General features: G+C 44.7%; 1 protein-coding gene across 15 annotated transcripts in view; it reads left to right on the top strand.

Moving 5' to 3' along the window:
• Nucleotides 1–25,805, top strand: part of TCF4 (transcription factor 4) — a 552,151-nt gene that overhangs the window by 67,435 nt on the left and 458,911 nt on the right. The gene's annotated exons all lie outside the window — the stretch shown is intronic.

Genomic DNA, 25,805 nt, shown 5'->3' with positions numbered 1-25,805 from the left:
ACTTCTCTGCCTTATGATCAGTGTGGTCATTTATTGGAGAGAAGTTGGATAAGCTTATCTCTGACTCCGCAGGAGGAAAGAGGGTTTTTTCTCCCTCAACAAAGGGTCAAACCACCTTTTTCACACCCTTTTCAGGCATGTTTTCGATCTTTTCGCAACCCCGGGTGGACCACAGCGGCCAATTCCACCGCTTCAGGCCGCCTCAACCAGGATAGGGAGCAGCAGATCTCATATAGATCCAACCCATTGGGGGGAATGCGAACTCAGCAGCCCAGATCAAGGGGATCCAGATCCCAAAGATAGTCAGCTAAATGACTCGAGGCGTTTGCCAGACGAGAGAGTGATCTCTACATCCCGAAGTCTTCCAGCAGATTTTTTAACTGTGGAGAACACCAGATGTGGATCTGTTGGCTTCCAGCGTGAATGCCAAGTTGCCCACATGCGTCGCTTGGGCCAGGGATCCGCAGGCAATCAGTGGACGCGTTGGTTCTGTCATGGAACCAGTGTCGTCGCCCATATCTATTTCCCCCGCTGTCGCTACTGCCGAGAGTCATCAAAAGGATCAAGAGGGAAGGGGTTCCGGCGATCCGGCTGGCCCCAGACTGGTCCTATTGAGCGTGGCACGCAGATCTAATGCACCTGCTCGCCGACGTTCCTTGGCGACTGCGAGAGCGCCCAGAGCTATTTTCTGAAGGGCCGATTTGCCACCCGAGCTCAGTGGCCCTGTGTTTGACGGCATGGCCAGTTAATCTTGGATTCTAATCCAGGCAGGGTTTGGGAGCAAGGTGGTCGCTACAATAGTTAGCGCCTGGACGTCGACCTCAGCACGAATTTACCACCACACCAGGAGGGTGTTCTTCGCTTGGCGCCGAGGACGCGGTGTTTTTCCGCTGAGATTCTCTATCCCCAACATCTTGGTTTTTCTCCAGTCAGGCCTAGACTTGGGCCTGGCCCAAGTTCCCTCAGGACACAAATATCGGCTTTATCCGTCCTGTTCCAGTGCGGATTGGCTACCAGGCTACAGGTAAAGACTTTCATTCAGGGTCTCTCCCACTTGGTACGTCCCTATAAGGCGCCTATGGATGCCTGGGACCTTGACCTGGTCCTAAGGGTTCTGCAGGAAGCTAATTTTTGGACCGCTTCAGAAGGTTTCTTTGAGGTTCCTTTCCTGGAAAGTGGCGTTCCTAGTGGCCATCACTCTCGTCAGGCGGCTTTTCAAAGCTGACGGCACTATCCGGCCAACCTCCATTCCTCACTTTCCATAAGGATAAGGGGTGCTCAGACCAACCCCTCCCTTTCTGCCGAAGGTCGTGTCCTCTTTTCACATTAATGAAGATGTTGTTTTGCCTTCATTTTGTCCAGCACCGGTGCACCGTGTGGAAGAGGCTAGTCACACGTTAGACCTGGTAAGAGCCCTCCGGGGGTACAGGTCGGGGATGGCTTCCTTTCGTCAGATGAACACGCTGTTTGTGCTCCCCGAAGGGTGCAGAAAGGGACTCGCTGCCTCAAAATCGACCATAGCCAGATGTTTTTTTGTTTGACTTTTTAGGAGTCCTACCGCATTAGAGGCACGCCGATTCCAGCAGGGATCAGAGCACACTCTACTTGGGCAGTGGGCGCCTCTTGGGCGCTTCGGCACCAGGCTTCGACAGAACAGGCTTGCAAAGCAGCAACCTGGTCCAGCCTGCACACATTTGCCAGACATTGTAATAGTCATACTCAGGCCTCGGTGGATGAGAGCCTTGGTAGAAGGATTCTCCAAGCAGCGGTGACGCACCTTTAAACAAAAGATGCATGTAGCTTGGATCGGTGAGTCAATCTCCCACCCAGGGACTGCTTTAGGACGTCCCACAGTATCTGTGTCCCCCAATGAGGTGAAGGAGAAACATGGATTTTTGTGAGTACTCACTGTAAAATCCTTTTCTCTGAGACGCTCATTGGGGGACATAGTACCTACCCTAATAGCCAGTTGGCTCTTGTGTTGTTAAAATGTATGTGCATTTACTAATTTGAGATAAGGGTGGTGTTTTTTGACATGTTGTACCTGTATTAAGGCTGATTTGTTGTTCTCCTACTGCTTTGGCACCAAACTGGTTTCCGCCCGCAATAGAGGCGAGGGTGTATACTGCGGAGGAGGAGCGAACCTATTTTTTTTCACTTAGTGTCAGCCTCCTAACGGCAGAAGCATACACCCACAGTATCTGTGTTCCCCAATGAGCGTCTCGGAGAAAAGGATTTTACGGTGAGTACTCACAAAAATCCATGCTTCCTACTTGGTAGGTACATTCCTACCCTTCCCTATATACCTCTCTATCTTTTGTGAGTGTTTGTATGTTCGTTGCTTTTTGTTATCCCTGTTTTGAATTTGTCTTTTTTACCTTATATTTCTGTCGCAGGTCATGTGGTGGGGGAGGGGCAGACTAGGGTGTAACAGGCGCATAGTAAGGTCGGAGACTCGGGCCTCTCTACCTTCAAGAGTACCCCCGGGACAGGGATAGTTAGGGTATGAGTACTAGGACAGTTTTGGGCCCCCCTTTCTTACCGAAGACTGTCACAGCGTGACATTATTGTAAATAAAAAGGGGCATTACCAGTGTGAGACATCAGGAAAGCAGACTGTCAGTCATTACATGTCCATAAACAAAGGAGACAGCGCCTCACAAGTTGGTGAAAAGAGAAACACATTTTATTCTGCCTTCTGGAGCGACGTTTCGATTCAATGATCTTTATCAAGCAGGATAAAGATCGTTGAATAGAAACGTCGCTACAGAAGGCAGAATAAAATGTGTTTCTCTTTTCACCAACTTGTGAGGCGCTGTCTCCTTTGTTTATGGACATTGAACTTTCTTCCAAGAGGGTCTCTTTGGATAGGATGTGCGCTACATTTTTGGGTAAAGTTGACGCTATTTTTTTCCATAACGTGTTGTTGACTATCACTGCTTTAATATATAATGTCAGTCATTACATGTCTCACATTCATTTACAATAAGCTTTAGAAGCAGATTCTCAGGGAGAGCTATGTCCCCCCCCATAGATCTTAACAGCTCATTTACATATTAAGAAAAACATGAATTTATCTGTCATAAGACATCGGATCACTGATATCAAAGTATCATTTTTTTCAGCTCCTTATGACTGTCATACACAGAAGGTAGATTCTAGTGACATATTCCCTTTAATTGAAGAGCTTTCCTTATCCAGTACCCTTACCAAGAACTGAGAATAGTTAAAAAAACCCTTTCCTATTGGAGTACCCACATATTAGTCCACATATTACAAGGACAGCCTATTGTTTTTTATAGGAAATATGTAGTGCTTAATCTTTCCTGTAGGGGTGCTGCAGAAAAATCCAACCCTAGTTCTCAGGATCCCCCCACAGGTCACAGCTGATTGGACACAATCCTGTCATCAGAATATTACTTTTTAGAAAGTCTTATTTTTACAGCCTTCACATGTAAATACTGAACCCCAGACTCACAGGTGAAAAAAAAAATAACATTTTCAGAAAGTGGCATATTTTGTCACCTTCCTCAATTGAAAAATAGAATGAGTGGAATCTGCCCGGAGGGCAATCAATATCACAATATATGGCGGTTATAACTGCGAGCCTGTGAGATTGCGGTATAAATTGCACATTGATGTTATATATGAGACTCTCAAGGCCGTGCAGATCACTTGTTGTGGAGTGGTGATGGCTGAACCTATAGGATCTTATGAGTTAACGTACAGTCAGGGCGGTGAATCATCCCTGGACAAACCCAATAAAAGTGGTCATGGGCTGATAGGAATATGTCATTCCTAGACAAACATGTCTTATTACAATCCCGATGATATGAGTGTTGGGAAAGCGCCGATCTTGGACGGAGGGTAGATAAAAAAGTGTCACATTCTACCGAGGAAATACATGATGAAGCGTTATTATTTTTCAGTCCATGATCAATATTAATTTTTTCATTTTATATCTGTGCATCATATAGTAAACAGCAGGATTATAGCAGTATGTAGCATAATGGCGCAACATGTGCATCAGTATCCTGAAATTCTTCATAACCTGCCAGTCATCGAGCACCACCGTATTCTGTCGCGATGCATACAATGTATTTGCTGACCTTACTGATACCTAATTTTCGGAGTAATCATACCTTCATGGGTTAATGGGACAATCTATGACCTATTGGTGTTTTTATGGTCATCTGCATCATTACAGGGCACCAGTACTAACTACTGACACATCAGTGGCTGAGACCACCACCCCAGATATTTGGCTTAAGTAAGAGACCTAGTTAGAAGGGTTGCTGGCATTGTCCTCCCATTAAAGGGTTATTGCCAATATAATATGGCCTATAAATACTGAATTAATCATAACAACCTATTTGTGCACCTGATTTTATTTACATCTTTCACCCCCCTGAAACCCCCAGGGCTCTCTATGCCCTTGGTTACCACTGAATCCATCCTCCAGTTGCTCTAATGCTGTCAGTCGATTATGTACAGAGGCCCCTAATGACCCTGTGTAATAAAATATTCTCCCATCATCTTCATTGATCTGGTGACTTGCAGCACAGCTCTACTCTGCTAGGCTCAGCTCTGAAGATTTCACTGATAGCAGCTGCAGGTGCATTTATTGACCCTGTGTAATTCATGAAAAACAGATGCACCTAATGACCCTGAGTAATAATAAAACCCTCACTGCATTCTCACTGCTCCCACAGTCTGGATGTAGCACGGCTCGGCTCTGCTATGCTGAGCTCTGATACGGATTGAGGACAAAACATGACCATGTTTATTACAGGAGACTTTAAGGCTATGTGCACACGTTGCGGATTCTGCTGCGTTTCCGCAGCGGTTTTGGCCCTGCGGAAACGCAGCAGTTCCGCTGACCATGTACAGTACAATGAAACCCTATGGGGTTTCAAAAACGCTGGGCTGATGGTGCGGATTTTTCCGCGGTTTACAAACCGCAGCATGTCAATTGTTTGTGCGGATTCTGCAGCGGTTACATACCTTTACCATAGTAGAGGTGGGAAACCGCAGGGCAAAACCGCAGACCAAACCGCAGGATAACCGCAGGTCACTTTATCTGCGTTTCCGCGCGGAAAAACCCGCAGCGGAATCCGCAACGTGTGCACATAGCCTTACACACAAGAGCACATTGTAAGAATATAAATGTTGATCTAACGTTTGTACACCAACACCATCTACATAGAGGTATAGCCAGCAAAGAAAATCAGTGACTGGTACTCCAAACACTGTCTACATAGAGGTATAGCCAGCAAAGAAAGTCAGTGAGTGGTGACTATAAAAAGCCCATCCCAAAATGTGATGGAACAGAACCAAAAGTGGAAATGGAAAACACCTGAAGTGATGCACACCAGGGAAATGAAAGCAAGGACAAAAGAACCATGAGCATTTAGATAAAGACGAACCCGACTGTGGCTCAACTGAGAGAGAACCAGACCGCGCAGTAAAAGGTCACTGGAGTCGAGTCCCAAAACTGAGCCATGACAAGCACGTCCTCTACTGAGATGAGAACCGCTTTAAACAAAACGTTTTCAAAACGTTCAGACTAAGTCATTGGCTTCAATATAGTATTCCCGTGTTTGTAATAAGATAGAGCATCATAGGGCGTTATAATCGTGTGGGTATCCACATACTTCCACAAACGTTTTTCTTTGCTAGAAAATCAGCCTTTGTGACAACAGACGGCATTTTAATCTCACTAATTACAAAAAATTACCAAATGAAGCATAACTGGAGGAAGCAAAATAGGTGCATTGTCGTAGCTGCCATAACTAATAAAATCCCGGCCAAGTATTAATGACCGCCTTTCACTGAGCTATTCGAGTCTAATCGAGTCACGAATGGAAAGGTTTTCTACCGTCCACATCTTATCCTGAGGCTGAGATGGGACAATTCGGGAATTATAGGAAAGATCTAGTTGTAAGGCGACTTCAGATGGTAATTAATACACTGCAATGACGTGACGTTACAGACGTCGCTAGAAGTCTAACTTGGAGGATCGTCACACACTAGAAAGTCATGCAGCTCATGAAGGATCATATCAGGGGAATATCTTAGCTGTCTGAGAGGCTGGAGGAGTCAATGGGGTGGTAGGGGGGAAGAATGGAGTTGTAGGTGGATACATGAGAAGGGTGAAGGGATGGGGCAGGAAGGAATATGTATTGGGAAGTAGATAAATGGGTGAGTGGGGAAATGGATCAATCAGTGGTTGAGTTTGTGAATGCAAGTATAAATAAATGGGTATGTAGAGGATTGGATGGATGAATGGGCAGGGGAGTGAAGGAAGGACGGATGGAAAGGTACAAGAATGAGTGGGTAGATTGTGGGACAGGAAAGTGGATTAGAGGAGGATTAAATGAATAATAAGTGGGTGCGTAAGTGGAGGAATTGGTAAAATGCTGAAAAGACATATGGAGCACTGGATAAATGGATGGTTAGGTCAGAAGGTATGAAATTTGATGAATGGTCGAGTAACTGGACAAATGGTTAAATGAATAGGAGAATGGATAAATAAGTGAGTCAAAGAATGGACGGCGGAATGGAGGCATGGATGGATGGATGGGTAGGTGGGTGAATGGGAAGGTTAAAAAGTAAATGGATTAATGAAATATTTAATGAATAAGTTTAGGGTGAGCAAAGAAGTGGATTACTGTATTACCATTGGAATGAATGTATGAGAGCGGGTTGATTGAATAAATGGATGGATGGATGTGAGCGTAGGAGGAGGTTTAAATAAATGCAAAACTGGAGGATTAAAGGGAATCTGTCACTTGGCTTTTTTGCTATGTAATCTGACAGCAGCATGATGTAGGGACAGAGACCCTGATTCCAGTGATCATCAACCCCAACTACCATTACCCCGATTGCCACCGCACCAGGGCAATCGGGAACAGCCGGTCAAAGCACCAGAATTGGAGCTCTAATGTGATGCCCCAATTCAGGGGCGGCTGCTGGCTGATAGCTTTAGGCTGGGAAGGGGCCAATAACAAATGACCTTCCCAGCATGATAATATCAACCCACAGCTGTCTGCTTAGCCTGGGCTGGTTATCAAAAATAGGGGGGAATCACATGTCATTTATGTATTAGTGTAATACAGTCAATACATGTACAGTAAACTACACATGCACTGCACAAATTATATATCTCACGGATATCTATTATCTATCTATTATCTTTCTATTATCTATCTATCTAGCTAGCCTTTCTCCAAAAGATGTGTGTATTGGATGTACACGTGCATTTGTGCATTAGTATAGATGTAGCAGAGCTGACTTTGTCACTCCTCATCCTCCTCATTATACTACCATCCATGGTTTTCCCTTAGTTACAGCTAATAAACTTACATTATGCTCAGTGAGTTATCCCAGTGCACCACCGGTGCAGTCCCGGAGAAGTATATGAAATATTCAGCTCTGCTACATCTGACACTACGGCTCATAAACGGCTGCAGTCTCCTAAAATCTGCCCTTCCTGTTTTCTTCCTTGGGTCGTCTTCTGATAAATCTGGCAGATTGTGCCATCTCGCAGACTCTGGGACATTTACGGCGTGCTCTCTGTGCTCATTAAAGCGCTACGTCGAGTGCAAGCGACAGCAACAGTGTGATAGTTTTATGAGCCCACCGTGAGGCGCCGCGTCAAGCCGCTTAATAAAATCGAGATAGATGATTTTTATTGTATCTTTCCGCTATCAACCTTTCCAGCAGGTTCTCCGCTAAGGTTAAAGTATCTGCCGCTCCGCCGCCCCCGGGCCTGGATTTCATGTGAGCTTAAATGCTTCGTATGTTTTTATGTAAAAATCTTTCATGTATTTGGTAAAGGAGAAAAAACGTCTATTAAAGTTCATAAAACGAAGAGGAAACAACGATCTGCTTCTACCCAGCGTCAGATGCTCTTCTTATTCCCTTAACGGGGTTTTCCAGGTAAATCTTTATCTCTGGATCATAAAGAGTTCTGCACATTTGTATTTTTTTAATATCGGTTCTTCACCAATAAAAGGTAAACTATAGGGAGAAAAGTATGTGCCCCCCCCCACCACAACCCCTCACATTCTTCTCCAGTTTTCCCACCCTCCCATTCTCCATCCATAGACATTATTATGGAGTCTTCACCTCCGCAGACAGAACATCTCCAGCTTTTCTGGGAAGACTTTCTGCAAGATTTTGTTGGAGGCTGTGGAAACAATTGTCCACAATGTCTTGTGCTGAAGAATCAATATTTTCCATCACTGGAACTAAGAGGCCGAGGCCGCCCCCTGATAACAGCCCCTAGTGTTATCCTCCTCCATCATCTGTACAGCGGGCACAATGCAGTCCGGGGGTAACGTTCTCCTGGCATTCACCAAACCCAGACTCCGCCATCAGATAGAGAAGAGTGATCCATCACTGCACAGAACGCATCTCCTCCAGAGTCCAGTGATGGCGGCTTTATACCACTTCATCCGACGCTGGGCATTGTGCTTGGTGATGTACGGCTGCATGCAGTTGCTTGGCCATGAAGCTCCCGGAGGGGGCGCAGTGTTTGTACTGATGTTATACTAGAGGAGGTTTGGATTCTGCAGTTATGGGGTGAGCAGAGTGATGGTAACTTCACTGCCCTCTGCTCCTCAGCACTTGGCCCCCCTCTCTGTAACTGGGTGATGTCACAGCTCACTTCCTCCCACTCCTGTTCAATGAGAAATAACTCCTCTATATGTAGTAGGTATCACAGGATCCACCATTCACAATAGGTGATGTTACAGCTCACCTCCTCCTCCTGTACAATGACTGATAACACCTATATATACAGTAGATAACACAAGATCCACCATTCACAATAGGTGATGTCACAGCTCACCTCCTCCTCCTGTACAATGACTGATAACAACTCTATATACAGTAGATAACACAAGATCCACCATTCCCAATAGGTGATGTCATGGCTCCCTTCCTCCCTGTTTTCACAATTACCTACGCTCAGAGTAGAGCATGCTGAGAATAATGCATGTATCCAAATTGGGCTGTAGTCAGTCTGGTGTCAGGAGGTTTTTTTTTTTTAAATGTAGACAAATGGAAAGATGGATCGGAAGTCGCACTGCCAATCTCTCACAAGACCAAGAACATTTAAGGGTATTTTGAAGCGGTTTTTATTTGTCAACGTGTTTCGAACCAACAAGGGTTTTTTTTTTACATACACGTGTGTGTGTGTGTGTGTGTGTGTGTGTGTGTATGTATATATATATATATATATATATATATACTGTGTATATATATATATATATATATATATATATATATATAGTGATATGAAAAGTAGAAAAAAAAATTAAAAAACACTACTATAAAGACATGTTTTGAACAATAGGCAATTTTCTGATGACATATCCCCTTTAACGTTTGAGGTGCTCTCGTCAGATCTGCCTCAGGCTCCCACCTGTAAAATGTCGAGACATGTTTTTTATATGTTTCCACACCATATGGAAATGTTTTGCTTTGTGCCAGGTGCTAGAAGGCCGTATGGAAACGTTTTCCCTATAGAACTCCATATATAGGGCTCATAAGAGTTTCCGCGGCAGAAACGCGTGTCTAAAAGCGCTGCGGAAGCGCTTGAAAAAAAAAAAAAAAAAAGCAACGTGGGCACACAGCCTTAAACAAAAAATATAAGAAATGTTGCACACCATCTTCTTTTTAGATAAAAACTGTCCATGGTGACGGTGGTAGCTTTAACTATTGTATTTGCAGCAGTAACAAAACATAGTAAAACGGTTTTCCAAACCAAACAGGGGCCTTTGCTGACAAGTGTATGATGGTGTACACTAGCTACTACATCTGCCATACATAGCACAAATGAAGGATTCTTGCTCTTTGGTCTCTGTGCAGCACATGTTCAGAAGCAGCAGCAGCAGCATGGAAGATAATATACAGTAGTGCTGAGCAGTGTAGCTGTGAATCCAGCACTTGAGTGAGCTAAATAACTCCCTAGAAAGCTACAACTATGTATGTGTGTGTCTGCTTCTAGCTCTAGTATTTTGCTGTCTCTGAGCTAGTGGGTGTTGACCAGCTGCTGTTGTGTCTCCCATGCCGTTTTCAGTTTTTATTTTAATTATTTATTTTGAGCGCAGGCGGCAGCTGATGAATACTTACGCCGCCTGCTCTCGCTGTTATTAGTGGCCGCAGGCGTAGGCTGATGGGAAATGTAGTCCCATCAGCCAACGCCAGTGACCGGAGGTAAACATTTTACGTCTTATTATTATTATTCATTTGACCAGCGGTAATGATTTTACCACCGATCAGGAGCAGAGTTTGCCGCGCTGTCATGCACATGACAGCATGGCAAACACTTGATGTTCGGGCCCCCTATTCAAGTGAATGGGGTCCGGGTTCAAGTCCAGGTACTGTGTTGTTACCCAAACCCGAACTTTTTTAACTTTTCGACCGAACCAGTCAGACCCGAACATCCAGGGGTCCACCCATCGCTATACAACAGTATAGAGCAATGCAGCTGTGCATCCAGCTCTGGAGTGAGATACAACGTTTAATAGAAAGCAGCGGTATGATCTTTGTCTTTCCCTTCAACTTTCTCATTCTAATCATCCCTACTCCTCAACCCTAACTTATTTATGACCCAGCAGTTTTTCATAGTGATTGAAGGGTACAGATGGTAAAGGGAGAAGAAGTGGCTCATAAGTGGAGAAAGAAGCATATTTGTCTAAGATGAATTACTAACTTTTTAATGGTATTAAATTCTGCAAATTTTGTTCAAAGGACAGTGAAACTTTAAGCTTGAACTCCAGTTGGAGTAAAACTATTGGCTGATCTGTGTATGCTCCTGATCACTGCACCATTTGTCTGAGGCAGCTATGCTTCCACGTGCTTTACCATTCTCTGCGGCCCTTTATACTCCTATCATTCCAAGGCAGGGCTCAGTCCTACTTAAACTTTCCATGATCCATTGCATAAGAAGCTTCCAGTTTACAAACAATCTATTATCTCCCCATCAGGACGATGTACAGATACCGGACTGTCATAAACAGGATGCTAATATCTGCAGGCCTAAATGACGAAAGTGTGCATACGGTGCAAGGAAGGAAGTTTACAAAGCGATCTGCAGAGCATTCGATGAGCGCGAGGGGGAAATGAGCTATGTCCTGCTTTTATTCTTTATACCTCGGCCTTAATCCCAGTGGATGGGACTCGTCTGCAAAAGGGATCTTATTTTGGTGAAAGAACGGCTGACTCATATTTTATCTCCATGGCTTTGTGGAAATCTATTGTTGCACTGACCTTTAATGGAAGTTATAAATAAACTTATATCTTCTGAACTAGGCACAAAAACAAAGGATTTACGGGAAAGTTTTGAAGTCCCTTTATTTAGGGAGGGGAGATGGCTCCAACCCGTATCATGGACGTATCAAGAGCTATTTATAGAGGCCGATTTCACCCACTTTGCGGGCTCACCCTATACCATACCCCTATTACTTAGACTTCGTAAAAGCATGATAATCATATGTGGCATGCCTCAGAGGATCCCATGATCCAGTATGTATGTGCGCAGCATAAATGCATGGATGCACAAATGTGTACATGCTCACTACCTACGAAGAGCAATCATGCACATGCTCACTACCTACGAAGAGCAATCATGCACATGCTCACTACCCACGAAGAGCAATCATGCACATGCTCACTACCTACGAAGAGCAATCATGCACATGCTCACTACCTACAAAGATCATTCACGCACATGCTCACTACCTACAAAGAGCAATCATGCACATGCTCACTACCTACGAAGAGCAATCATGCACATGCTCACTACCTACGAAGAGCAATCATGCACATGCTCACTACCTACGAAGAGCAATCATGCACATGCTCACAACCTACGAAGAGCAAACATGCAGATGCTCACTACCTACGAAGATCAATCATGCACATGCTCACTACCTACGAAGAGCAATCATGCACATGCTCACTACCTACAAAGATCATTCACGCACATGCTCACTACCTACAAAGAGCAATCATGCACATGCTCACTACCTACAAAGATCATTCCGCACATGCTTACTACCTACAAAGAGCAATCATGCACATGCTCACTACCTACAAAGGTCAATCACGCACATGCTCACTACCTAGAAAGGTCAATCATGCACATGCTCACTATCTACGAAGAGCAATCATGCACATGCTCACTATCTACAAAGAGCAATCATGCACATGCTCACTACCTACGAAGGTCAATCATGCACATGCTCACTATCTACGAAGAGCAATCATGCACATGCTCACTATCTATGAAGAGCAATCATACACATGCTCACTATCCACGAAGAGCAATCATGCACATGCTCAGTACCTATGAAGAGCAATCATGCTCAGTACCTACAAAGGTCAATCATGCACATGCTCACTACCTACAAAGGTCAATCATGCACATGCTCACTACCTACAAAGGTCAATCATGCACATGCTCACTACCTACAAAGAGCAATCATGCACATGCTCACTATCTACAAAGATCAATCACGCATATGCTCACTACCTACAAAGGTCAATCACGCACATGCTCACTACCTACAAAGGTCATTCATGCTCATGCTCACTACCTACAAAAAGCAATCATGCACATGCTCACTATCTATGAAGAGCAATCATGCACATGCTCAGTACCTATGAAGAGCAATCATGCTCACTACCTACAAAGGTCAATCATGCACATGCTCACTACCTACAAAGGTCAATCATGCACATGCTCACTATCTACGAAGAGCAATCATGCACATGCTCACTATCTACGAAGAGCAATCATGCACATGCTCAGTACCTATGAAGAGCAATCATGCTCAGTACCTACAAAGGTCAATCATGCACATGCTCACTACCTACAAAGGTCAATCATGCACATGCTTACTACCTACAAAGGTCAATCATGCACATGCTCACTACCTACAAAGAGCAATCATGCACATGCTCACTATCTACAAAGATCAATCACGCACATGCTCACTACCTACAAAGGTCAATCACGCACATGCTCACTACCTACAAAGGTCAATCATGCACATGCTCACTACCTACAAAGAACAATCATGCACATGCTCACTACGAAGAGCAATCATGCACATGCTCACTATCTACGAAGAGCAATCATGCACATGCTCAGTACCTATGAAGAGCAATCATGCACATGCTCAATACCTATGAAGAGCAATCATGCACATGCTCACTATCTACGAAGAGCAATCATGCACATGCTCAGTACCTATGAAGAGCAATCATGCACATGCTCAGTACCTATGAAGAGCAATCCTGCACATGCTCACTACCTACGAAGAGCAATCATGCACATGCTCACTACCTACGAAGAGCAATCATGCACATGCTCACAACCTACGAAGAGCAAACATGCAGATGCTCACTACCTACGAAGAGCAATCATGCACATGCTCACTACCTACGAAGAGCAATCATGCACATGCTCACTACCTACAAAGATCATTCACGCACATGCTCACTACCTACAAAGAGCAATCACGCACATGCTCACTACCTACAAAGATCATTCACGCACATGCTTACTACCTACATAGAGCAATCATGCACATGCTCACTACCTACAAAGAGCAATCATGCACATGCTCACTACCTACAAAGGTCAATCACGCACATGCTCACTACCTACAAAGGTCAATCATGCACATGCTCACTATCTACGAAGAGCAATCATGCACATGCTCACTACCTACGAAGGTCAATCATGCACATGCTCACTATCTACGAAGAGCAATCATGCACATGCTCACTATCTACGAAGAGCAATCATACACATGCTCACTATTTACGAAGAGCAATCATGCACATGCTCAGTACCTATGAAGAGCAATCATGCTCAGTACCTACAAAGGTCAATCATGCACATGCTCACTACCTACAAAGGTCAATCATGCACATGCTCACTACCTACAAAGAGCAATCATGCACATGCTCACTATCTACAAAGATCAATCACGCACATGCTCACTACCTACAAAGGTCAATCACGCACATGCTCACTACCTACAAAGAACAATCATGCACATGCTCACTATCTACGAAGAGCAATCATGCACATGCTCACTATCTACGAAGAGCAATCATGCACATGCTCAGTACCTATGAAGAGCAATCATGCACATGCTCACTATCTACGAAGAGCAATCATGCACATGCTCAGTACCTATGAAGAGCAATCATGCACATGCTCACTATCTACGAAGAGCAATCATGCACATGCTCAGTACCTATGAAGAGCAATCATGCTCAGTACCTACAAAGGTCAATCATGCACATGCTCACTACCTACAAAGGTCAATCATGCACATGCTCACTACCTACAAAGAGCAATCATGCACATGCTCACTATCTACAAAGATCAATCACGCACATGCTCACTACCTACAAAGGTCAATCACGCACATGCTCACTACCTACAAAGAACAATCATGCACATGCTCACTATCTACGAAGAGCAATCATGCACATGCTCACTATCTACGAAGAGCAATCATGCACATGCTCACAACCTACGAAGAGCAAACATGCAGATGCTCACTACCTACGAAGAGCAATCATGCACATGCTCACTACCTACGAAGAGCAATCATGCACATGCTCACTACCTACAAAGATCATTCACGCACATGCTCACTACCTACAAAGAGCAATCACGCACATGCTCACTACCTACAAAGATCATTCACGCACATGCTTACTACCTACAAAGAGCAATCATGCACATGCTCACTACCTACAAAGAGCAATCATGCACATGCTCACTACCTACAAAGGTCAATCACGCACATGCTCACTACCTACAAAGGTCAATCACGCACATGCTCACTACCTACGAAGGTCAATCATGCACATGCTCACTATCTACGAAGAGCAATCATGCACATGCTCACTATCTACGAAGAGCAATCATACACATGCTCACTATTTACGAAGAGCAATCATGCACATGCTCAGTACCTATGAAGAGCAATCCTGCTCAGTACCTACAAAGGTCAATCAAGCACATGCTCACTACCTACAAAGGTCAATCATGCACATGCTCACTACCTACAAAGAGCAATCATGCACATGCTCACTATCTACAAAGATCAATCACGCACATGCTCACTGCCTACAAAGGTCAATCACGCACATGCTCACTACCTACAAAGAACAATCATGCACATGCTCACTATCTACGAAGAGCAATCATGCACATACTCACTATCTACGAAGAGCAATCATGCACATGCTCAGTACCTATGAAGAGCAATCATGCACATGCTCACTATCTACGAAGAGCAATCATGCACATGCTCAGTACCTATGAAGAGCAATCATGCACATGCTCACTATCTACGAAGAGCAATCATGCACATGCTCAGTACCTATGAAGAGCAATCATGCTCAGTACCTACAAAGGTCAATCATGCACATGCTCACTACCTACAAAGGTCAATCATGCACATGCTCACTACCTACAAAGAGCAATCATGCACATGCTCACTATCTACAAAGATCAATCACGCACATGCTCACTACCTACAAAGGTCAATCACGCACATGCTCACTACCTACAAAGAACAATCATGCACATGCTCACTATCTACGAAGAGCAATCATGCACATGCTCACTATCTACGAAGAGCAATCATGCACATGCTCAGTACCTATGAAGAGCAATCATGCACATGCTCACTATCTACGAAGAGCAATCATGCACATGCTCAGTACCTATGAAGAGCAATCATGCACATGCTCAGTACCTATGAAGAGCAATCATGCACATGCTCACTATCAACGAAGAGCAATCATGCACATGCTCACTACCTACAAAGAGCAATCATGCACAGGTACACTTCATACAGAATAACACTCATGTGCCTGATGATTACGTATGAAGAGAAGTCATGCCCAGGCTCATTACCTGTCCAGGAGCACTCACTACATATTACATACATGTGCATGCTCACTACAAATAGGGCACTCATATGCATGCGTACTTTATACAAAGCTCTCATGTGCATGCTCACTACATAAACAGGACACTTAAGTGAAAGCTCACTACACACACAGCACTGCCGGGCACACTCAGTAAATACACTCCTGTGCTCAATCACTATAAAGAGCCCACCTACATTCCCACTACTTGTCCTTCCTTACAGCTATGCCACAGGTTTGTGAATGACTTATAGTTATGTTAATCCTGGACCTCCTGGTGCATGAACACCATAACTGCTAACAGTGCTAGGTTGTTGGAATATGCAAGTTTATGCAAAAGAGACATTTCTGTTTTGCTTAGGAGTTCTTAGGCTAAAGAAGGCAAAAAGTTGCCAATTAAATCTACAAAACAATAAATATTCCTCTATCAGTGAGGTGCAACGGGATTCTTTGAGAATTAGCAAGTCACAACTTGACTCACTACATGGACCCAAAGCGATCGTCAGAAAAACCAAGCAACTGATAAATTTCCCTGCAGCTCCCCTACAGGTTGAATGAAGCATTGCATGGTCTAATTAAAGTCAGTTGACTTTAGACTCTGGCCAGGGGAGAAATGGAGGAACCCATCTCCATCTCCCAAATTGTTCCTCTGGCATTGACTTTGGCTTTCAGCCTTGCGTATGGACCCCATTGTGGAGCAATCCAAAAGACAGCTGCACTACCTCCACAAATATTTGCTTTTTCTCATACTTCTATTAGTCTTCTGATGTTATACAGGCGCTGAAAGATCCAACATCCTGGGCAAGTTCCAGGCAGGAACCACATCTACCCTGCAGTAGTCATCATCATTTTTGCTAAGATTTATTGAGTGTCCCTTATCATAGGCCAAAGGTGACCCAAACAGTAGATAACCCTGCAGCTGATCCTTCTCTTAAAGTGACAGCTCCTGTGTTTCCTTCCACAGTATCTGAGGCTGGAGGTTATCACTTGGGCACTGTGCCTAGAAATGCCGAACATCACACCATTTATTTTCCATTGAGTCTGGTTGTCATCCAGCTGTGCATCTTTTAGGATCCCGTACTCTCTATACAGTTATCCACATCAACTCGAAAAGCCTAAAAGATGGGGCTGTGTACTAGAAACGAGCTGCTGGAAGAAAGCCGCAGAAAGAGCAGTCGCGGAGTTAAATATCAGGAATATGAAAGGCCTCTGTAGATAAAAGAAGGGAAATATCAACCTCTATCCTGTAATCTGCCTGGAATATACTCAGTGCCCATCTCCGAGTCTGTGCAACACCGATATATTCACCATCTGTTATGTACTACTGTGATAAGCTGCACTCCAGCTACTACATAATGTGCTGCTGCCATATACTGTACTCCGGGTGTTATATACTGTCATATACTGTACTCTGGGTGCTATATACTGCTGCCATATACTGTACTCCGGGTGTTATATACTGTCATATACTGTACTCTGGGTGCTATATACTGCTGCCATATACTGTACTCCGGGTGTTATATACTGCTGCCATATACTGTACTCCGGGTGTTATATACTGCTGTCATATACTGTACTCCGGGTGTTATATACTGTCATATACTGTACTCTGGGTGCTATATACTGTCATATACTGTACTCTGGGTGCTATATACTGCTGCCATATACTGTACTCCGGGTGTTATATACTGTCATATACTGTACTCTGGGTGCTATATACTGCTGCCATATACTGTACTCCGGGTGTTATATACTGTCATATACTGTACTCTGGGTGCTATATACTGCTGCCATATACTGTACTCCGGGTGTTATATACTGCTGCCATATACTGTACTCCGGGTGTTATATACTGCTGCCATATACTGTACTCCGGGTGTTATATACTGTCATATACTGTACTCTGGGTGCTATATACTGCTGCCATATACTGTACTCCGGGTGTTATATACTGCTGCCATATACTGTACTCCGGGTGTTATATACTGCTGTCATATACTGTACTCCGGGTGTTATATACTGTCATATACTGTACTCCGGGGTGTTAAATACTGCTGCCATATACTGTACTCCGGGTGCTATATACTGCTGCCATATACAGTACTCCGGGTGTTATATACTGTCATATACTGTACTCCGGGTGTTATATACTGCTGCCATATACTGTACTCTGGTTGTTATACACTGCTGCCATATACTGTACTCCGGGTGTTATATACTGTCATATACTGTACTCTGGGTGCTATATACTGCTGCCATATACTGTACTCCGGATGTTATATACTGTCATATACTGTACTCTGGGTGTTATATACTGCTGCCATATACTGTACTCCGGGTGTTATATACTGTCATATACTGTACTCTGGGTGCTATATACTGCTGCCATATACAGTACTCCGGGTGTTATATACTGTCATATACTGTACTCTGGGTGCTATATACTGCTGCCATATACTGTACTCCGGATGTTATATACTGTCATATACTGTACTCTGGGTGTTATATACTGCTGCCATATACTGTACTCCGGGTGTTATATACTGTCATATACTGTACTCCGGGGTGTTATATACTGCTGCCATATACTGTACTCCGGGTGTTATATACTGTCATATACTGTACTCTGGGTGCTATATACTGCTGCCATATACAGTACTCCGGGTGTTATATACTGTCATATACTGTACTCTGGGTGTTATATACTGCTGCCATATACTGTACTCCGGGTGTTATATACTGTCATATACTGTACTCTGGGTGCTATATACTGCTGCCATATACTGTACTCCGGATGTTATATACTGTCATATACTGTACTCTGGGTGTTATATACTGCTGCCATATACTGTACTCCGGGTGTTATATACTGTCATATACTGTACTCCGGGGTGTTATATACTGCTGCCATATACTGTACTCCGGGTGTTATATACTGTCATATACTGTACTCTGGGTGTTATATACTGCTGCCATATACTGTACTCCGGGTGTTATATACTGTCATATACTGTACTCTGGGTGCTATATACTGCTGCCATATACAGTACTCCGGGTGTTATATACTGTCATATACTGTACTCTGGGTGCTATATACTGCTGCCATATACTGTACTCCGGATGTTATATACTGTCATATACTGTACTCCGGGTGTTATATACTGCTGCCATATACTGTACTCCGGGTGTTATATGCTGTCATATACTGTACTCCGGGGTGTTATATACTGCTGCCATATACTGTACTCCGGGTGCTATATACTGCTGCCATATACAGTACTCCGGGTGTTATATACTGTCATATACTGTACTCCGGGTGTTATATACTGCTGCCATATACTGTACTCTGGTTGTTATACACTGCTGCCATATACTGTACACCGGGTGTTATATACTGTCATATACTGTACTCTGGGTGCTATATACTGCTGCCATATACAGTACTCCGGGTGTTATATACTGTCATATACTGTACTCTGGGTGCTATATACTGCTGCCATATACTGTACTCCGGATGTTATATACTGTCATATACTGTACTCTGGGTGCTATATACTGCTGCCATATACTGTACTCCGGGTGTTATATACTGTCATATACTGTACTCTGGGTGCTATATACTGCTGCCATATACAGTACTCCGGGTGTTATATACTGTCATATACTGTACTCTGGGTGCTATATACTGCTGCCATATACTGTACTCCGGATGTTATATACTGTCATATACTGTACTCTGGGTGCCATATACTGTACTCCGGGTGTTATATACTGCTGTCATATACTGTACTCCGGGTGTTATATACTGTCATATACTGTACTCCGGGGTGTTATATACTGCTGCCATATACTGTACTCCGGGTGCTATATACCGCTGCCATATACAGTACTCCGGGTGTTATATACTGTCATATACTGTACTCCGGGTGTTATATACTGCTGCCATATACTGTACTCTGGTTGTTATACACTGCTGCCATATACTGTACTCCGGGTGTTATATACTGTCATATACTGTACTCTGGGTGCTATATACTGCTGCCATATACAGTACTCCGGGTGTTATATACTGTCATATACTGTACTCTGGGTGCTATATACTGCTGCCATATACTGTACTCCGGATGTTATATACTGTCATATACTGTACTCTGGGTGCTATATACTGCTGCCATATACTGTACTCCGGGTGTTATATACTGTCATATACTGTACTCTGGGTGCTATATACTGCTGCCATATACAGTACTCCGGGTGTTATATACTGTCATATACTGTACTCTGGGTGCTATATACTGCTGCCATATACTGTACTCCGGATGTTATATACTGTCATATACTGTACTCTGGGTGCTATATACTGCTGCCATATACTGTACTCCGGGTGTTATATACTGCTGCCATATACTGTACTCCGGGTGTTATATACTGCTGCCATATACTGTACTCTGGGTGCTATATACTGCTGACATATACTGTACTCCGGGTGTTATATACAGCTGCCATATACTGTACTCCGGGTGTTATATACTGCTGCCATATACTGTACTCCGGGTGTTATATACAGCTGCCATATACTGTACTCCGGGTGTTATATACTGCTGCCATATACTGTACTCCGGGTGTTATATACTGCTGCCATATACTGTACTCCGGGTGTTATATACTGCTGCCATATACTGTACTCCGGGTGTTATATACTGCTGCCATATACAGTACTCCGGGTGTTATATACTGCTGTCATATACTGTTCTCTGGGTGCTATATACTGCTGACATATACTGTACTCCGGGTGTTATATACTGCTGACATATACTGTACTCCGGGTGTTATATACTGCTGCCATATACTGTACTCCGGGTGTTATATACAGCTGCCATATACTGTACTCTGGGTGTTATATACTGCTGCCATATACTGTACTCTGGGTGTTATATACTGCTGTCATATACTGTACTCTGGGTGTTATATACTTCTGCCATATACTGTACTCCGGGTGTTATATACTGCTGCCATATACTGTACTCCAGGTGTTTTATACTGCTGCCATATACTGTACTCCGGGTGTTATATACTGCTGCCATATACTGTACTCCGGGTGTTATATACTGCTGTCATATACTGTACTACGGGTGTTATATACTGTACTCCAGGTGTTATATACTGATGCCATATACTGTACTCCAGGTGTTATATACTGCTGCCATATACAGTACTCCGGGTGTTATATACTGCTGTCATATACTGTACTCCGGGTGTTATATACTGCTGTCATATACTGTACTCCGGGTGTTATATACTGCTGTCATATACTGTACTCCAGGTGTTATATACTGCTGCCATATACTGTACTCCGGGTGTTATATACTGCTGTCATATACTGTACTCCGGGTGTTATATACTGCTGTCATATACTGTACTCCGGGTGTTATATACTGCTGTCATATCCTGTATGCCGGGTGTTATATACTGCTGTCATATACTGTACTCCGGGTGTTATATACTGCTGCCATATACTGTACTCCGGGTGTTATATACTGCTGCCATATACTGTACTCCGGGTGTTATATACTGCTGCCATATACTGTACTCTGGGTGTTATACACTGCTGTCATATACTGTACTCCGGGTGTTAGATACTTTCATATACTGTACTCCGGGTGTTATACACTGCAGTCATATACTGTACTCCGGGTGTTATATACTGCGGCCATATACTGTACTCCGGGTGTTATATACTGCTGCCATATACTGTACTCCGGGTGTTATACACTGCTGTCATATACTGTACTCCAGGTGTTGTATACTGCTGCCATATACTGTACTCCGGGCGTTATATAATGCTGCCATATACTGTCCTCTGGGTGATATATACTGCTGTCATATACTGTACTCCGGGTGTTATATACTGCCCCATGCCCCCATTCACCTTCCCTTTGCCATGGACTTCAATAGCTCCCATCCTGGATCTGCCCCCACCCACCTTTCCTACAGCCCCTTCCCAGCATCCCTACAGTTCCTATCCCTACTCTCTTTTGTACATTTGCTTTGGCAAAACTAATGTGTTTAGTCATGCCAATAAAGCTTAATTGAATTTGAATACTGCTGTCATATACTGTACTCCGGGTGTTTATATACTACTGCCATATTCTGTACTCCAGGTGATGTATACTGCTGCCATATACTGTACTCCGGGTGTTATATAATGCTGCCATATACTGTCCTGTGGGTGTTATATACTGCTGCCATATACTGTACTCCGGGTGTTATATAATGCTGCCATATACTGTACTCCGGGTGTTATACACTGCTGCCATATACTGTTCTCCAGGTGTTATATACTGCTGCCATATACTGTACTCCGGGTTTTATATACTGCTGCCATATACTGTATTCTGGGTGCTATATACTGCTGCCATATACAGTGCTCCGGGTGTTATATACTGCTGCCATATACTGTACTCTGGGTGTTATATACTGCTGCCATATACTGTACTCCGGGTGTTATATACTGCTGCCATGTACTGTACTCCAGGTGTTATATACTGCTGCCATATACTGTACTCTGGGTGTTATATACTGCTGCCATATACTGTACTCCGGGCGTTATATAATGCTGCCATATACTGTCCTGTGGGTGTTATATACTGCTGCCATATACAGTACCCCGGGTGTTATATACTGCTGCCATATACTGTACTCCAGATGTTATATACTGCTGCCATATACTGTACTCCGGGTGTTATACTGCTGCCATATACTGTACTCCGGGTGTTATATACTGCTGCCATATACTGTTCTCCAGGTGTTATATACTGCTGCCATATACTGTACTCCGGGTTTGATATACTGCTGCCATATACTGTATTCTGGGTGCTATATACTGCTGCCATATACTGTACTCTGGGTGTTATATACTGCTGTCATATACTGTAATCCGGGTTTTATATACTGCTGCCATATACTGTACTCCGGGTGTTATATACTGCTGCCATATACTGTACTCCGGGTGTTATATACTGCTGCCATATACTGTACTCTGGGTGTTATATACTGCTGCCATATGCTGTACTCCGGGTGTTATATACTGCTGTCATATACTGTACTCTGGGTGTTATATACTGCTGTCATATACTGTACTCTGGGTGTTATATACTGCTGTCATATACTGTACTCTGGGTGTTATATACTGCTGCCATATACTGTACTCCGGGTGTTATATACTGTCATATACTGTACTCTAGCTGCTATATACTGCTGCCATATACAGTACTCCGGGTGTTATATACTGTCATATACTGTACTCTGGGTGCTATATACTGCTGCCATATACTGTACTCCGGATGTTATATACTGTCATATACTGTACTCTGGGTGCTATATACTGCTGCCATATACTGTACTCCGGGTGTTATATACTGCTGCCATATACTGTACTCCGGGTGTTATATACTGCTGTCATATACTGTACTCCGGGTGTTATATACAGTCATATACTGTACTCCGGGGTGTTATATACTGCTGCCATATACTGTACTCCGGGTGCTATATACTGCTGCCATATACAGTACTCCGGGTGTTATATACTGTCATATACTGTACTCCGGGTGTTATATACTTGTTAGCGTGGGTGGTCAGGAGCGGGAGCTCCGAGAGTGGACCCTCTGGACCGTGGCACCGAGGGACCCCGGGCGAGCTGCCAGGTGGAACCGACCCCTATACAGGGACCGTTAGGAGCAGGCCCAGGGGTTCGAGTACCACGGTAGCCGGTACCGAGAGGGGCGGCTCAGGATGGACCGGAGTAAGACTGAGACTGGAGTAGGATGGCAGGAGCACTGAAGACAGGACTGGAGTAGGACGGCAGGAACACAAGGCAGGACTGGAGTAGGACGGCAGGAACAGTGAAGGCAGGACTGGAGTAGGACGGCAGGAACACAAGGCAGGACTGGAGTAGGACGGCAGGAACAGTGAAGGCAGGACTGGAGTAGGACGGCAGGAACAGTGAAGGCAGGACTGGAGTAGGACGGCAGAAACACAAGGCAGGACTGGAGTAGGACGACAGGAACACGGGTAGCAGGACTGAGAAGCTGCTGTGAGGAGCAGCCGAGACAGGAACTGCAGGAGCAGAGTGTGCACGATGGAGCGAGGCCAGAGTGTCAGGAAACACAACGATCAGGCGCCTCCCTCAGGGGGAAGCGGCCTGATATGGCCCCGTCTGGTCAGCCATTGGTCCAAATGTGCTTCCGGGTCAGGGCACAGCCGGAGCATAAGAAGCAGGAAGGAGGCGCGGCCGCGGCCTATGGCGCATGCGCATAGCATGCAGGGAAGGCATCGGTCGCGGGTCTGTCTCAGGTGACCGCCGCGGCCGTCGGGTGGAGAGAGGCTGCGGCGTGGGAGCGGAGGGCGACTGCGGCGTGGGAGCGGAGGCCGGGTGAGTATGGCGGAGCGGTGTAACAGTACCCCCTCCCCTAAGCCGCCCCCCCCGGAGATTAACAAGAAACCTCTTGAGGATACGGGGAGCATTAATATTCTCCCGAGGCTCCCAGGATCTCTCCTCAGGACCAAAGCCCTTCCAATCAACGAGAAAGAAAGTCCTACCTCTAACCCTTTTCACAGCGAGGATGTCCTGCACTTCAAAAACGTCGTCGGCACCCACCGGCTGAGGACCAAGATCAAGCGAGGAATGGAAACGATTCAGCACCACAGGCTTCAGGAGAGAGACGTGAAAGGTGTTCGGGATCCGGAGCGAAGCAGGCAACCTCAATTTGTAGGCAACTTCGTTAATACGTCCCAGAATTTCAAACGGACCGATGTAGCGTGGACCCAACTTGTAGGAGGGCAGTTTTAGTCGGACGAATTTGGAGGAGAGCCAGACCTTGTCGCCAACACGATACGGAGGAGAATCCAACCTCTTTTTGTCTGCATAGTTCTTCATCTGATCAGCGGATCTCTTGAGTGATGTGTTGGTCTCAGCCCAAATCTTAGAAAATTCCGAGGACAAGGCATTGGCCGCGGGTACCTCAGAGGCAGGGGTTATCGGAAGAGGGACACCAGGATGTCTGCCAAAAACAATGAAAAACGGAGACTTGGCCGAAGACTCACCAGCATGGTTGTTATAAGCGAACTCTGCCCAGGGGAGTAAGCTGACCCAATCGTTCTGGTGGGCGTTAGAGAAGTGGCATAAGTATCCCGTAAGCGTCTGGTTGGTACGCTCTACTTGTCCGTTGGACTTGTTGATGTCAGAAGTGGGATATCGAAATCTTATATCGTTGTCCGTTGGACTGTGGATGGTAGGCCGAGGAGAAGTCGAGGGAAACGTTCATAAGCTTACAAAGCGAACGCCAGAACTTGGAGGTAAACTGAACCCCTCGGTCAGACACAATGCGTCGAGGTAGTCCATGAAGCCTGAAGACTTGATGAATGAAGATCTCGGCCAGCTCCGGCGCTGAGGGAAGACCGGGCAGAGGGATGAAGTGAGCCATCTTGGAAAAACGATCCACCACCACCAGAATGACTGAGCAGCCCGCAGAGCAGGGTAGGTCGGTGATGAAATCCATGGCGATGTTCTCCCAAGGAACCATAGGGACAGGCAACGGAAGCAACAAGCCAGATGGAGATCTCCGTGGTACCTTGTTCTTTGCACAGGATGGACAAGAAGCCACAAAATCGAGTACATCTTGGCGAAGTGAGGGCCACCAGTAGTGACGTTTGATAAGATCAAGGGTCTTCTTAGTTCCGGCATGGCCGGCCAGTTTGGAGGAGTGCCCCCATAGAAGAACCTTTTGCTTGAGATTCTCTGGCACAAGCGTCTTGCCAGGCGGAGGAGTAAGC

The sequence above is a fragment of the Dendrobates tinctorius genome, unplaced genomic scaffold (genome assembly GCF_039654945.1).
Source record: "Dendrobates tinctorius isolate UK_male_01 unplaced genomic scaffold, ASM3965494v1 ptg000135l, whole genome shotgun sequence".
Lineage (NCBI taxonomy): Eukaryota > Metazoa > Chordata > Amphibia > Anura > Dendrobatidae > Dendrobates > Dendrobates tinctorius.
Note: the sequence above shows the minus strand (reverse complement) of the source record. Positions and strands in the feature narration are given on the sequence as shown.